The 15,083-nt window shown below is 43.8% G+C and overlaps 1 protein-coding gene across 2 annotated transcripts in view; it reads left to right on the top strand.

The window, feature by feature from the left end:
* Positions 1-15,083, top strand: part of GRIA3 (glutamate ionotropic receptor AMPA type subunit 3) — a 197,015-nt gene that overhangs the window by 66,501 nt on the left and 115,431 nt on the right. The window lies entirely within an intron of this gene.

Genomic DNA, 15,083 nt, shown 5'->3' with positions numbered 1-15,083 from the left:
GCCCATCCTTAGCACAAACACTCAGGAGCTGAGGGGAGTGCCCTTTTCCCAAGTTATAAAAACACAAACTAATCTAATTCTGCTGTATAAGCCTAGCTGACACAAATATCCCTTGGTATTGTGCTAATCCCACATCTTAAATCAAATAGGAATTCAGATCTGCCACTTTCAAGAGAAAAAAAGATTTGAGTGGCTTTTTTGCTCTTCCCCTCAGGCAGCAATACCTACTCTTGGGCAACAGTGGGGGAAAAAAGCTATGATGCCTCGCAGCCTGGTGGTCTCACCCTGAGAGTGCCCGGAAGCCTTGCCAGGCTCTAAGCGTTTGATGCCATCTGACTTCCTGTCTTGCAAGCAGGCACGATCCCCTTTTATCAGGAGGTTCCCCCAGATCCAGAGCTACAGGGTTGGAACAATTAGGTTAGTCTCCCAGCTGCCTCATTAAGAGAATGCTGCCCTAGATCCTGACAGATAGCAAAGGATGACTTAGGGATATCAGTAGGGAGGCAGGCCAGTGGTGGCCACCAAAGCCATTGGCCACTGCTTAAGGGGTCAGAGCCCCAGGAGCTGAGCCTGGACATCTGGAATGCTCTTCTGGAGAGCTCCAGGAGATTGCAAACCAAGAGGTGGGATGGTAAAAAATAATATGAGGTGATTCATAGAATGCCAGAGCTGGGTAGGATCTTTGAATATAAATTATAGAAAGTCAGATAGCACAGAAATGGTTGAGTCCAACTCCCTCATTTTACAGAGTAGGAAACTGAGGCCCAAAGAAGTAAATGATTTTCCCAAGGTGACATAGATAGTAAGTAGTAGAATTGAGACTTGAAATGCATCTTTGAAACCCCTCCTCTAAACCCCTTCTGGTGGTCCACACCAACCCAAGGCTTTCTGGCTTCTTATATATTCAGAGGGACTTGATGGCTGTTTTCAAGTATCTGCAGAACTGTGCTGTGAAAGGCTAGGCTCATTCTGCTTGGCCCCAGAGGACAGGGCCAGAATCAATGGGAGGAAGTTGCAGATTTAGGCTTGATGTCAAGAAAAGCTTCCTAACAATTAGCTGCCCAAGAGTGGATTGGGCTGCCATGGGAAGTGGTGGGTTCCCTCTCGATGGGGAGGTCTGAGCGGAAGCCAAATGAGCACTTGTCAGGTATGTGGCAGACAGGATTCTTGTTCATGTCCAGGTGGGGCTAGCTGGCTGCCAGATCCCTGACAGCTTAGAGAGTCTGCTAGCCTGGAGGTTGGAAGGAGTATTCCATCACCGTGGCTCAGTCTGATGTTGGTCTAGCTGTGGGGGCCTCCCTGTCACAGGGTAGTGGGAGCTTTGGAGAGTCACCAGGCTGACAGTACCAGAGCAGAGCAACCTCAGCAGCAATCCTACTGCTCCTGGTTCAGAATGGGCGAACCACCTCTGCCCAGTTTCCAGGCCCCAATCCACTCATTTTTGGAACACCCTCCCTAAGGACCAGTCCAGGTGATGGGTGACTGTGTGTGTGCAAACAAAGCCCATTTGGCTGTCCCTAGACTCCAGACCAGTCAGCCACGCTCCCAGGCTATCTTCCCACCATCTACCTTACTTCCCCCTTCCTACCTCCAACAGCACAAAACCCCCTTTCCTGGTCCCCATTCCTATAGAGGCGTTGTCTCTCCCTAACAGAATAGAAGCTCCAGAACTAAGAAGACCATCTTTTTTCTTCTAATATTCATATTCTTGGTGCATAGCATGGTGCCCAGCACACAGTAAGCACTTAATAAATGCTTTTTCATTCATTCAAAAAATGGGGCAAATCCCCCAGTGCCAGGCTATGATGCTGCCCAGAGGGGCACTGAATATAGTCACTCTCTCATTCAATTCAGTCATTTGCTCAACAAGCACCTATCAAGTGCTGAGTGTATGCAGACAACTTATGGAGATACAAAGCTCAGAAAAGTCAGCAGTTCCTGTCCTCTCCGGAGGATACAAATACATTTCTCTTTATCATTTGTGTTGGTTCTGGAACTGGGATTTCCCATGAGTAAAGGGAACTGCCATTGGGCAAGCTCTCTCCACCAATCCAGATCAACAAATAAGCTCTAACTTTGTAGTCTTAGAGTTAATATGCAAGGGTGGGATTTGAACCCAGGTTTTCTTAGCCCTGAGGCCTGCCTTCTGTCCACTACCCTAAGTTGCCTTAGAAGACTTACAGAAGGAGAAAGTATTTGAGCAGGACTTTAAAAGATGGAGAAGGATTCAGCAGGTAGAAAGGGTGAGAGAGGGCATTCCAACAGGATAAGAGAGTATGAGCAAAAGCATTGAGGTAAGAAAGTATAGGCTACATCCCAGAGACAGAAAATAGTCCCAGTCAGCTAGACTTATAGAGTGTGTACAGGGGAATAGGACTATTGGATTCAGAATCAGAGGGTGTGGCTTCAGTTACCAGCTCTGCTGAATACTACCTGTGTGACCTTGGGCAAGTCACTTCACTGCTCTCTGGGCCTCAAGTTCCTACTCTGTAAAATAAAGGGATCAGACTAAGATGTCTTCTAAGATCCCTTCTGGCTCTAGATCTATGATCTTATTGTGACTTTGGGCAAGTAACTCTGCTCCCTGGGCCTCAGTTTCCCCATCTACAAAATAAGGATGTTAAACTAGATATTTCTAAGATCTCTTAGAGTTATAGATGGAGAATCCTGTATGTGACCTTTGGCAAGTCACTTCCCCTCTCTGGGCCTCAGTTTCCCTGTCTGTAAAATGAAGGGGTTGGACCGAATGACTTCTACGGTCTGTCAGAGTTATAGGTCTAGGATCCTATGATCTCCATTACTACCACCACCACCCAGTAAGTACCTGAATGTATCTGACATAGCCCACTGGTCTAAGGAATGGAAATCCAGGCTGGCTTCTACGTCAAGGACAGTCTGTGACTTTGGACAGCTCCTCAGCCTTCTTGCTTTAGCGGCTGCATCAGTAGCATAGGAAATTCCCACTGGCTTGGACAGCCCAGGACAGTGGTGGGATGAATCAGAGCAGTGCTATCAGGTATTCTAAGCTCCTTAGAGAGGGAGACTCGACAAATACCAAGAACTATAATTAAACGGAGTCACTGCACCTAATTTCCTAAGTGGAGAGGAAAAAATAAAAAGCCAGAGAGAGTGTGTTCTCTGAGCCAGGAAACTATAATAGCCCTTAACCCCCTTCCATCATCTGAGGCAGGTTTCATGAGGGAGAAGCTGACCCAGCAGACATGGGGACCTACCTGCTCAGCCAGTGGAAACGGTTCAAGCCCATCCACTGGTTTTCAGGAATTCCATATATCCATTTCTGTAGGTGAGATATTGTTCTGATCACTTTAAAGGTTTCCATTTGCAAATTCAGCCCTCAGAAGGCTTGGGAGGGGGCAGGGTTTCTACCTAGACACTGACTGAAGTTAAAGTCCACCCACCCCCCAGGTCCGGTGACACCTTGTGCTCCAAACACTTGTTTCCCATCCACATGGTGCAGTGGAAAAGCACCAGACAGAGAATACAGACACATGGGTTCAAGACCCAGTTCTGCTAACAGCTAGCTATGTGACCTTGGTTAAATCTCTTCCCTTTTCTGAGCTTCAGTGTCTTTGTATGTATAATACAGACTTGGCCTAGGACCCTTCCAACACTAACAAACTATAACTCTATAATCCAATGGTCCTTTTCGTTAAATCTTCTCCAAATATGAATTAATGAATTTGTTTGTTATGGCTCCAGTCCTTGTAACAGACTGAAGTATCCAGCTCCAGTTACACCCAAATTATATGAAAAATAATTGTGGGGGGATATGAGGGGAAAGTAGCTTTTTTTCATTAGTGAAAAGAAGTTTTCAAAGCTTTCTTAACCAATACAAGCAGAAAAATACTGCTCCCCTATCTCAAAACAAGAGAAAAGATGAGCTAGAAACACAATCTTTGAGGCAAGGAGAGAGTTCAATGAATCACTAAGCAATCACAAGTATTTCTTAAGTACCTACTATGTGCCAGGCATTGTGCCATATCTTGGGGAATCAAAGAGTCCCCGAGCCCAAGGAGCTTATTATGTTCTACTGGGCAGGGGGAAGTGTGTACACAAATAAGTAAATTCAAAATATATACACGGTAAGCACACAATAATTTTGGAGTGGGAGAGGAATTGGTAGCTGGGGGATCTGGAAAGCCTTCATAAAGAAGCTGAACTTTGAATAGACCTAAGGATTAGGAGAGGTGGAGGTAAGACAAGAGTGTGTTCCAGCCAGGGGGGACAGCCTATTCAAAGGCATAGAGGTGGGGGATGGAATGTCATATATGCAGAACAATGAGTAGGCCAAGTTGGCTGGATGGTAAAGTGAATGAGCAGAAGTAATGTACAATAAGACTGGGAAGATAGGCTCAAGTCAGACTGTAAGGGGCTGAGAGATCAAAAAGAGGCATTGTATGTAGTCCTAGTGTCAACAGGGAGCCTCTGAAGCATCTTGAGCAAGAGAATGACGTGGCCAGAAATGTGTTTTAGAGAGTGTGGCATCCTGTACTGTGGGGTATGAACTGGAGGCAGGGAGATCAATTACAAAGCTAATGAACGTCTAACCATGAATTTCTCACCCCAAATCTAAAGGCCTTTGGGGGCACCCTTCTCCCACTTCCAATTAGAGCCCTGATTTCTGCTTTAACTCTTCCTGCTCCGTTGCCCCTCCTCTCCCTCTGCATCCAAAATAAAACCAATTGTTGCTTGAAAACCGTCTCTGCACCAGGCCGCTTAGGAGCTGCAGAGAAAAGAGAGGAGCCTCAGCATCTCGGCACTAACTGGATTCCAAGCTCTTGTTCTCTGGCACACTGCAATCCTTCAAACTCCAACTGGCCCATCCAAGCCCCTGCCTTCATCAGTTGCCATGGCAACTCTGACTGAGCCCCTCAGTGGTAACTCTAGGGATGGTAAGAAGAGTCCCAATGGGGCAGTCAACCTTCATCCATAACTAGTGGCAGTGGGCCTAGCCCTGAGTCCTCGGTCACTGCCTTTCAGCAGGGAGGAAGGAGAGACATCTCATTTGTCTCCTCACTCCCCCCACAAGAGTTATAGGCTTCTCCTTCCCTAGCCTGTTGAAGAGAAAGCACTGGCCTGATGCCCAGCAAGCCTGTCTTTATAGCCAGAAAACTGTCCTCCCTCTCAGTCGTGATGTTATATAACCCCAAACACAGTGTCCACTGCAGCCTGACTTGTCGAACTGCAGCTCAGAGGCTTGAGCCAGGGAACTCAGTCTATGGCAATGTCTGTCCTGGGCCTGGGCACATCCTCCTTCAGTGCCTACCCCTGTGTGCGGGGCAGCTCTCCTGGAAGCCAGAGCTCTTGACCCATGGCAAGAAGGGAATTCTGCAAAACTCAGGCCCTCAAAGTGCCTGAGAAATGGGAAATGAGAGGGAAGGGAAGGGAAGGAAAGGAAAGAAGGGCATTTGGTGAGGAGGCACCTCTCCTTTCTCCATACTTTAAAACCCCATAATGCTGAAAAAACACCCCCCTTCCTTAGGGCTATCCCCCAATAACCACTGGAAAGGATACTGATGGACAATAACATCCCTGCTTCTTAAAAGCATACTACTTCCAAGGATTCTGACCAATGCTCTCAACTCCTGCTGGAACTGTCCTTGGTCCTGAACACACTATGGAATGTAAAAGTTGTATTTCATTGGGTAAAGGTCAAAAGGACCTTTTGTCAAAAGGGAAAAGAGTCAAATGGGAGGGAAAAAAAAGAATGAAGGGGAAGAAAAAGAGAAAGTGTATACTCTCTTGCACAGCTGATCAAAGACCCAACATTTTTTCTAGCAGGAGGCAGGAGAAAACACTAAATCAATCAGAACATGGACTGGCCCTTGACCAGAGCCCACCTCCACCTTGTGGTGCCATTAACAGCAATTCTCCTTCCCAAGTCAATAGACTCTAAATCAATAGACTCTGCTTCTGACTCCAAACTGTAGAGGATTGAGATTGAAAGAAGACTTAGGAAACACCAGTCAATCAATCAAAAAGCATTTATTAAGTACTTACTGTATGCCAGGCTCCAGGGAAACAGAAATAGAAATGAGGCTGGCCCCACTCTCAGAGAGCTTATATTCTCTCAGCATCAGAGGTGAAAAGTGGAGAGCACACTAAGATTGGGGTCCAGAGTCCTGGATTGTCACAACCTATGTGACTCAGAGCATGGCATTTTAAGTCTTTGGATTTCTGTTTCCTCATCTGTAAAATGGAGCAATAAAACTTGTGGCTATCTAACTTCCACAGAGGTGTTCTAAGACAACCACTTTATCAGCCACATAATGCTATGCAAATAAGGTATTGGTATCTAGTCCAACCCAATTATGTTATAAATAGGGATCTGAGGGTAAAGGTTCTAATTCTGGTTCTGACCTTGATTTGCTTTTTCCTTTGGGCAAATCTCTCCCCTTTCTTGGATAGAGAAACTAGGTAGCTATGTGGCACAGTGGATAGAGAGGGCTGGGCCTATAATCAGGAAGACCTGAGTTCAAATCTAGCTTCAGACACTTACTAGCTGGGTGACTCTGGGCTAGTCACTTAGCCACTACCTCAGTTTCCTCAACTGTAAAATAAAGACAACAGCACCTATCTCCCGGGGTTGTTGTGAGAATCAAATGAGATAATATTTGTAAAGAGCTTAACACAGTACTAGGCACCTAGTGAATGTTTAAAAATGCATGTTTCTTTTCCTCTTTGGACCTCAGTTTCCTCATCGATAAAATGATGACTTCTAATGTCTGCTCCAGCTCTCCATTTTTGAAAGCTGAGTGTCACATGAGTGGTCCAGACAAGACCTGGAGCAGGAGAGAATCAGAGGAAGAAAATATCACTAGAAAATGTCACTTCATAATTCTAGAGAGTATATTGTCCCAGCTAGCATCTCCTATTTAGAGCAACAATGCCCAATCTAGCATGCTCTGTCCAGTTCTGATTCCATTCATGATAAGCTGTATACCACTACTAGAACTACGGACCAGCACCCAAGTGTCTGGCTTTGATAGAAACCATGGCTCGGGTCCTGGGATGCACTACTTTGGGTCCTGGGGTCACTTGTGTAAGGTTTCTAGGACCTAGTTCAGATTGGCTGCTGACTTGACTGGTGAGTACCTTTGGGTTTGAGTTCTTGGCCATGAAGCACATGGCCCTGGGAGACATCACATGTCATGTGAAAAGCTACAATTCCATTATTTGCTCACTCCCTCTGATGAGGTAAAGGCTTGATTCAAAGGAGAGCTCAATCAATGGATTTTTGTCTGGACTGAAGAACAAATAGCTGTGCCTACTAGCGGCAGTTTGGCAGGATTGTAAATCTGTCTTGGCCACTTCTGGATTCCATTTCTTGGGAAACAAGTAGCTGCCCTTTCTTATCAAACAGGCAGAGAGGGCAAGAACACTGGGAGGAAAGTAGGGGATAAAGAGGCTTGGAAATAAATAGAGAGCAATGGAGTTCAAATCCTGCCTCTGACACTCTCTAAGTGGCCTCGGGCAATTCACTTAACCTCCTTAGAACTCAGTTTCTTCATTTATAAAATGAATGAGTTGGATTAGCTGGCCCTGAAAGCCCTCCCAGCTCTGGATCTAGGATACTATGTATGACATCAGACAAGTCCCTTCCTCTCCCTGTGCCTCAGTTTCCTCCTCTGTAAAATGAGAGATTGGAATAGATGACCTCTGAGGGCCCTCCCAGCTCAAGAGCAATTATCCCATGACATGGTATGTTATAGTTATCAGCTCATGGGATACCCTTAGAGGTAGGCAGAACAGGGAGAAACTGAGGCTCAGAAAGGGGAAGTGACTTAGCTATAGTCACAGCAGGTCACTGACAAAGCCGATGCTCAAAGTCATGTCTTCTGTTTCCGAAACCTGTGTTGTTCAACTAAGAAACAAGCTGAATTTCACAATTTTTTGTGTGGCTGCGGTTGTCCAAAATGTAAGTAGAGATATGGGGCCAAATGCAAGAGATGGTGCGGTAATAGAATCGACAAGACAACTAACTGGCTATAGGAAGTGGATCAAAGTGAAAGTGAGGAATTGAGGGGGACTGTGACTGTGACCCTAGGTGACTAGAAGCATGTGGTGGTACATTCTACCGAATTAGGAAAACTTGGGAGAAGGCTAGATCTGCCAGGAGAGATCATTGTGTTTGGGACATGTTGAGTTTGAAATGGCCATCCACTGGGAAATGCGGTGGGCAATATGGGCCTAGAGCACGAGAGAGATTAGGACTGGATGTCTAGATCTCAAGTCATGATTAAGCCCATAAGAGCCGATGAGTTCACCAAGTGGGAGTGCCCAGAGAAAAAAGGAGAGGACCCAGGACAGAGCCACCTTTGGGGACACCCACGGGTCATAGATAGAGCCAGCAAAGGAGGGAAGGAGCAGTGAGGCGTGCAGGAGGAAAACCAAGACAGAGACGAGTCAGAAAAACTCCCAGAAAGAAAGTGGCCAGAAGGAGCAGATCATCAAGGACGGTTTCAAAGACTGCAGAGGCTAAGAGAGATAAAGACTGAGAAGAGACTGATTGGATTTGGCAATTCAGAGACCACTGGTGAATTTGGAAAGAGCTGTTTTGGTGAAATGATAAGATTGGTAGCAGGTATTAGGATATTAGAAATGAGTGAAAGGAGGAAAAGTGGACTGTTGAAGGTAGACAGCTTCTTCTAGCAGTCTGGCTGTGAGAGGGAGGAGATGATGCCTTGAGGGGACGGTAGGGTCAAAAGGGTTTTTTTAAGGATGGGGGGAGACATTGACATGTTTGTAGGCAAGAGCCTACAATAGATAAGAGCCAATAGATAGGGAGATATAGAAAATTAGAGGGAAGGAGAGGGAACACTCCTGTGAGCAATCTACTGGAGAAGATGACAGGGGATGGGGTAGAGAGGGAAGACAAAAGAAAGTCAAGAGTCAAGAAATTTGACATTATTTCCAACTGTATCAGCAACGCGCGTAACCAGAAAATCCTCTAAGTCTCTATGTAGATTTGGGACTTGACTGAATTCTGAGAGTGCAGGGACCAGATCTCACATTTCTTTGTAGCCACAGTGCCTGGCATGAGGTCAGGAAATGCTCATAGGCAACGAAGATAACCATGCGCATCAACCAGGGAAATAAGAAAGATCTAACCATGCAGTTATTTTTATCAAGTGTCAACACATGGAGATAATTCATCGCAGTAATATCTAATGTTCTTTTGTTTAATAATTAAGCATAATTTAATCATAATTACTAATATAAATTTAAATTGTTCATTTTACTTACTTCTATTTTGCCCATCTCCTCCCAATGAGCAGGAGAGCTGATTTCCTATCTGAACCACCTGTGATGGGAAAGAGAACTAGAAAGATCAGTTATTCAAATTTGAAATCCCCTTCCTGACTCCAGGCCCAGCCCCCTATCCACTCCACCACTGGGTAAAAAGCTACGTACAGCCTTTGCTCATTCAGGGCTTCCAATCAAGATGGGAGTGAGGGGGGCAGTGAATGAGTCAGGACAAAAATAGAAAATTCAGCGAGTGGGAGTGATGGGTTGGAGTCATAGGTCTGTTACTAACACATTGTGTTATCTCAGAGAAGTTCTCATATCCCCTTCTGGGACTCAGCTTCCCTATGTGTAAAGTGATTGGATTGGCTAAGGGCCTTTTCAGCTCTGAATTTCCACAAAGTTACTTCTTTGGCGCCAAGGCGTTGTGTTTCTAGAAGGATCCTGTAACCGTGCAACTGTTACTTGGGAAGGGTAATACATTCACTCATTAACATCCATTGGAAGCAACAGTAATAAAAAATAGGAAAGCAATCAAAGACCTTTTAAAAAAGAAAAAAACAAGCTATGGTTATAGAAGAGAAGGCCTATTAAAAACAGGAATGTCACATCCTTGCCAAATACCTAGAGTGGAAAGGACTCCACCCTTGGAGTCAGGAGAGGCCTGGCTTGGAAGCCCACAGGTGGCACTTACTAACAGAACCTCTATGTCCTCATCTGTAAAACAAGGATGAGAATCCTCCCAGTATCCACCTGCCAGGCTATTGTAAGGATCAAAGGGGAGAGGGGCTGGAAAGTCTCTGTTACAGTTTACAGCGATATAGAGAATCACCAAATTTGTGAGCTGCCAGGGATCTCAGCAACCACCTAGTCCAACCTATTCCCTATAATGTAACTAATGAGTGAGCATCCAGCTTCTGCTCAAAGACCTCCAAGGAAGGGGAAGTTGCCACCATCTCTCCAGGCAGCCTGTTAGGAAGCTTTTCCTGAACCAACGCCTAAGATGGCCTCTTTAGAATTCCACCTGCCCCTCCTGGTTTTGCTCTCTAGGACCAAGCAGGACAAGTCTCATCCTGTCCTCCATATGACAATCCTTCAAATACTTGGAGAGAGCTAGTATGACCCCCTCCCATGTCTTCTCTTCTCCAGGCAGAGAATAGATCCTCATATGACATGGACTCAGGGCCCTTCACCTCCTGGCTTCCTTCCTCTGCTCATTCTCCAACTTATCTCCAACTTATCAATGTCCTCCTCAAGCTATGGTTCCCAGAACTGAGCACAATGCTCCAGACGAGGTCGGGCCAGAGCAAAGGCTGCCACATCCCACTACTTACTCATATTGAGCTGGCAGCCCACTGAAACCCCCAGATCTTTTTCCAAAACAATTGCAGTCTGACCATGCTTCCTCCATCTCATGCCAGTGAAATTGATTTTTTTTGGTACCCAAGTACAAGATTATATTTCTCTCTATTGAATTTCATCTTACTAGGTTCAGCCCAATGTTCTTTCTAGTCCATCTGCCCGTGTGTTTATATCTTTATCTTATCTTTATGTCATCTGAAAATTTCATAAGCTCATCATCTATGTCTCCATCCAAATCATTGATAAGAATGTTAAGGGCCAAGCACAGATCCCTGGGGCACTCCAATAGAGACTTTCTGCCATGGTGATATTGAACCATGGACCCTTTGAATCCCACCATCCAAGCCATCTGATTGTATTACTGTCCAGTCCACATCTCTCCATCTTCTCCATAAGAATAGTCTGAGATAATTTATCAAAAGCTACAGATTATATTCACAGCATTTCCTGACATTGACCAGATTAATAATCATCTCAGAAGAGACAATGATACTAATATGAAATCAATGTCAGTTATTATTATTATTATTATTTATTATTATTATTATTATTATACACATGTATGCACAGAGGGAGTGTGGTGCAATAGAAAGAGTGCCAAACCTTCTCACTGAACTTAGTCATGGGACCTGAATTCAAATCCTACCTCTAGCACTTACATATATGTAAGTGTAACTTACATAAATATACGTATATGTGAACTTAAACCTCAGTTTCCTCCTCTGTAAAATGAAGGGGTTTGGCCTATCTGGCTTCTGAGATCCTCTCTAGCTCTAGATCTAGGATCCTATGTGTGACCTTGAACAAGCTTCTTCCCCTCCCTGGGCCTCAGTTTCCACCTCTAAAAAAGGAAAGAGTTTCAAAAGATAGCCTGGAATGTGATCTCTGAGCTTAGCAACATGTACATACATGCACAACTATATACACACACACATATATATGCATAATACACATACATACATACAGACATACATGCATGCATATAAACATACACATAACCCAAAACCAAGGGAAGTCCACATCACAAGACACAGTTAAGCTGGAAGTCAGGATGCCTTCTTCATCAAAGGCCTTTGCCAAAGTGTGATGATTTGGCTCAATCTTGAAATATAAATCCCCCTTTTACTTCCATGAAGAAGATTCCCACATGAAGCGAGAGAGTCCTCCCCCACTTGCAGTCTGCAAATGTACTTCTTTGCATGACAGATGGAGCATGGGGGGAGGGGAAGGACACACACATTTCCACACCAAAAAAAAAAAACCCACCAAATGTGAAACTAGAAAAACAGATGCTTGCCCATCCCGGAGGGTCTGTGTGTCTCTCTTGAGAGGACCACTGGGGTAGTTTGCTTGCAAATTTCTGAAAGTAAGAAAACGTCCAGAATAAAACATGAACAGCAACAAAGACTGGTCTCATCAGTAGGAATATTGGAATCGAAAGCTGGAAGGGCCCTCAGAGATGAAGTCCCACCCCTTCGCTTTTACAAACAAGGAAACTGAGAAAGGGCAAAGGCTGAAAAGAAGCTCAGATGCCATCTAGTCCGGCCCTTTCATTGGACAAAGCAGGAAACCAAGGCCCAGAGGGAAAAGGCTTGCCTAGGGTCACACAGGCAGTAAAATGTAGAGCCAAGATTCAAACCTTTGCCCTCTGGCTCCAAACCCAATGCTTGTAAGTAGCCAACTAAAGTCCAGCCCAGAGAAATCAAAGATTGAACCCCACCTCCAAACCCAGTTGTGTCCACTAAGTGGGCAATGCGACCTCTAGAGTCCATTTCCCTCAATTGTCATTGCCTCTCCTAACATCATGCCACTGTGTCGACCTCAGTAACTTAACTGTGACATTTTCCTTCAAAACATATTTGTGGAGAAAATGGCATTTCCTTTAGACACTGGATTTCTATCTAAATCTTCCATAATTTCCCCGTCGTATTTATCGATTGTTCTGAACACATGCCAGCCCTCACAGCTTGGTGTCCACCATCTTGTTCTGCAACTGATCCCGAGAATTCTTCTGATTCCCCTTAGCCACATTTGTTACTAGTAACCAAGGCAATAGTTGAGTCCAGTCCACATTCAGACACAACTTTGGAAAAAATCAATGTTCCGGATTTTGAATTTGTTTTAATTACAAGCTTACTGTCAACAAAAAGGAAAAAAAAAATCAAAGAACATATAAAATAGAATTACAAACAACCTAAATAATGATACCAATAATAGTATAAATATAGCACTTTAGGGTTTGCAAAATACTTTACAAATATCTCACTTAATTCTGTGAGGTAGGTGCTATTATCCTCATTTTTACAAATGAGGAAACTGAGGCAAACTGAAGCTAAGTGACTTGCCCAGGATCTTATAGCTAGTAAGTGTCTGAGGTCAGATTTGTACTCAGGTCTTCTTGACCCCAGGTCTAGCACTCTAGCCACTGAATATTCAAAGACAAATGCTGATAACATCATCATTATCATCATGACTCACTTTTATATATTGCTTTAAGCTTTGCACGTTACATACATCATCTCATCTGATCCTCACAAAAACTCTGTGAAGTAGATGCTATTATAATCCCCATTTCACTGATGATGAAACTGAGGTTCAGAAATGTTAAGTTCCTTGCCCAGGGTCACACAGCTAGATAGTAAGTAAGGTCACACTACCTAGTAAGCTAGCAGGGCAGGATTTGAACCCAGGAGTTCCTGATTCCAAGGCCAATGCTCTATCCATTCTGCTGCTTGTACTCGCTTTCTCACATAGCTGTGAGAAAAACATTGTGTAAACTTTAAGGTATTGTGGAAACAGGAGCTATTATGACTACGTTGATTTAAATCTTCAATAGGACAAATGTATCATTCTGACCTACCATTTGATATGCCAAAACAACTTAATAAATCGTGTCTGCAAGTGATATTTCTTGCAAGCTGCCAAATAAACATATCCCAAATTATACCATTTTATATAATAGAAACCTGAGAAAATAAGCAAAACATTTTAAAACTTTTCATTTACTCACTCTTATGGTATAGCTAAATAGTAAAAGAAAAAAATGGACTTGGATTAAAATTCATTGAGAAGCAGGCCCAGTCTGACCTGTTTCTAACTTTGCCATGACATTGAAATCCCTACCTGTCTTTCAAGGCCTAGCTCAAATGTCTGCTTTCCCAAAGAATGTTACTTGAGCACCCTCATCCACCGTGACCTTACCTTCTCATCCTCCACTACACTTCATAACCTCTGTCACTCATTTGTCTCTTAATATAATGTATAGCCCATTGGCAGGGGTGTTGTGAGACTCAAATAAGATCATGGATATAAAGCACTTTGCAAAATTTAAAGCATTATATAAATGTCAGTTGGGGCCACTAGGTGGCACTGCATTGGATAAAGCGCTGGACCTGGAAACAGGAAGACGGGTCTTCCTGTTTCAAATCTGGCCTCAGACACTTACTAGCTGTGTGATCCTGGGCAAGTCACTTAACCCTGATTGCTTCAATTTCTCCATTTATAAGTAGGGATAATAACAGTACCCATCTCCCAGGGCTATTGTGAGGATCAAATGAGATTATATTTGTAAAGTGCTGTGCAAAAACCTTAAAATGTTATATAAATGCCAGCTGTTATTAGAGAATGTTAGACCTAGAGTCAGGAAGACCTGAGCTCAAATCCTGTCTCAGATACTTCCTAGCTGTGTGGCCCTGGGAAAGTCACTTAACTTTTCTCAGCCTCAGTTTCCTCACCTGTAAAACAGGAGTAATAATAGCACCACTAAGGGTTGTTGTAAAGATCAAAAGTGAGAACATATGTAAATAGTTTTGTAAACCTTAATGCTCTATATGAACGCTAGCTATTATTCCATTTCCTAAAAATAATTTCTCCAGAATTTGTCTCTTTCCTCTTAAAAGTATAAGAGAATTCAGGTCCTTTTAGGATTCTGGTTCATTGACTTAGTCACTCATAGGATCCTAGATGTAGAGCTGGAAGGACACTCAGAACCCATCAATCTAATCCAACACCCTCATTTTACTGATGAGGCCCAAAGAGGTGTCCAAGGCTCAATAAACATGAATCGTCTGCTGGGAATTAAATCCTATGCTGAGCATTGGAAGAGAGACCTTTGCAAATGTGGCTAAGACATGGACTGTTTACTGTCTAGTAGGGAGATTGACATAGGCACAAAGCACTATGATATAGGATATTATATGTACGTTACATTACATAAGAGAGCTACAAACCATGTGCTATTGGGTTTTTTTAATTCAGTTCAAAAGTGTGTAAAGAATGTAGTAATCACTAAAGGAGATCTAGCTTAGAGTGTGGCACAGTGCTTGGCACATAATAAACACTGATTTATTCCTCAGATCTGGTCACAAAGCTTCTGAAAGCTCTGACATACTAGGTGTGGTTTAACATTACTCAGTTTCCCACCTCTCTGCAAGCCTGAGAACACCTTCCTTGGT

The sequence above is a fragment of the Trichosurus vulpecula genome, chromosome X (genome assembly GCF_011100635.1).
Source record: "Trichosurus vulpecula isolate mTriVul1 chromosome X, mTriVul1.pri, whole genome shotgun sequence".
Classification (NCBI taxonomy): domain Eukaryota; kingdom Metazoa; phylum Chordata; class Mammalia; order Diprotodontia; family Phalangeridae; genus Trichosurus; species Trichosurus vulpecula.
The sequence above is the reverse complement of the archived record's forward strand: the minus strand, read 5'-3'. Positions and strand labels throughout refer to the sequence as shown.